We start from the raw sequence: 461 nt of genomic DNA, 5'->3' as shown, positions 1-461 counted from the left end.
TCGATCTTTCCCTCAAACTGCCTCTGCAGATTCGGGGCCATGCTTCCCAACTGAGACAGGAGATCTCATCGTCGTCAGTCTGATGCTTCAACCAAGCATCTCTGACGGCTCTCGTGGCGTTAGCCGCAGGCTCTGGTGGTAGAGCCCTTTCCAGGACGTACGACTTCCCGCTCCAAGCTATCATTAGCTCCATGCGTTCTTTTATCTCCAAGATATAGTTTGATGCATCGCTCGGGATTCCGAGGTCCTCATCAAGAAGTCGTACGTCCTGGAAAGGGCTCTACCATCACAAGGAGATCATCATCCGAGATGAGTCACGAATGGCTGTACAAAATCCGAAGCATGCACACTTCTATTCTCGACCCGAACCACCGTTAACTCGAGCCAAAGCACGTACTCTTCGACAACACGTCAAACATGTTCGTCTCATGCCTTAAACGAACCTTGAGTCGAAGAATGCA

The sequence above is a fragment of the Tarenaya hassleriana genome, unplaced genomic scaffold (assembly GCF_000463585.1).
Source record: "Tarenaya hassleriana unplaced genomic scaffold, ASM46358v1 Cleome195, whole genome shotgun sequence".
Classification (NCBI taxonomy): Eukaryota; Viridiplantae; Streptophyta; class Magnoliopsida; order Brassicales; family Cleomaceae; genus Tarenaya; species Tarenaya hassleriana.
The sequence above is the reverse complement of the archived record's forward strand: the minus strand, read 5'-3'. Positions refer to the sequence as shown.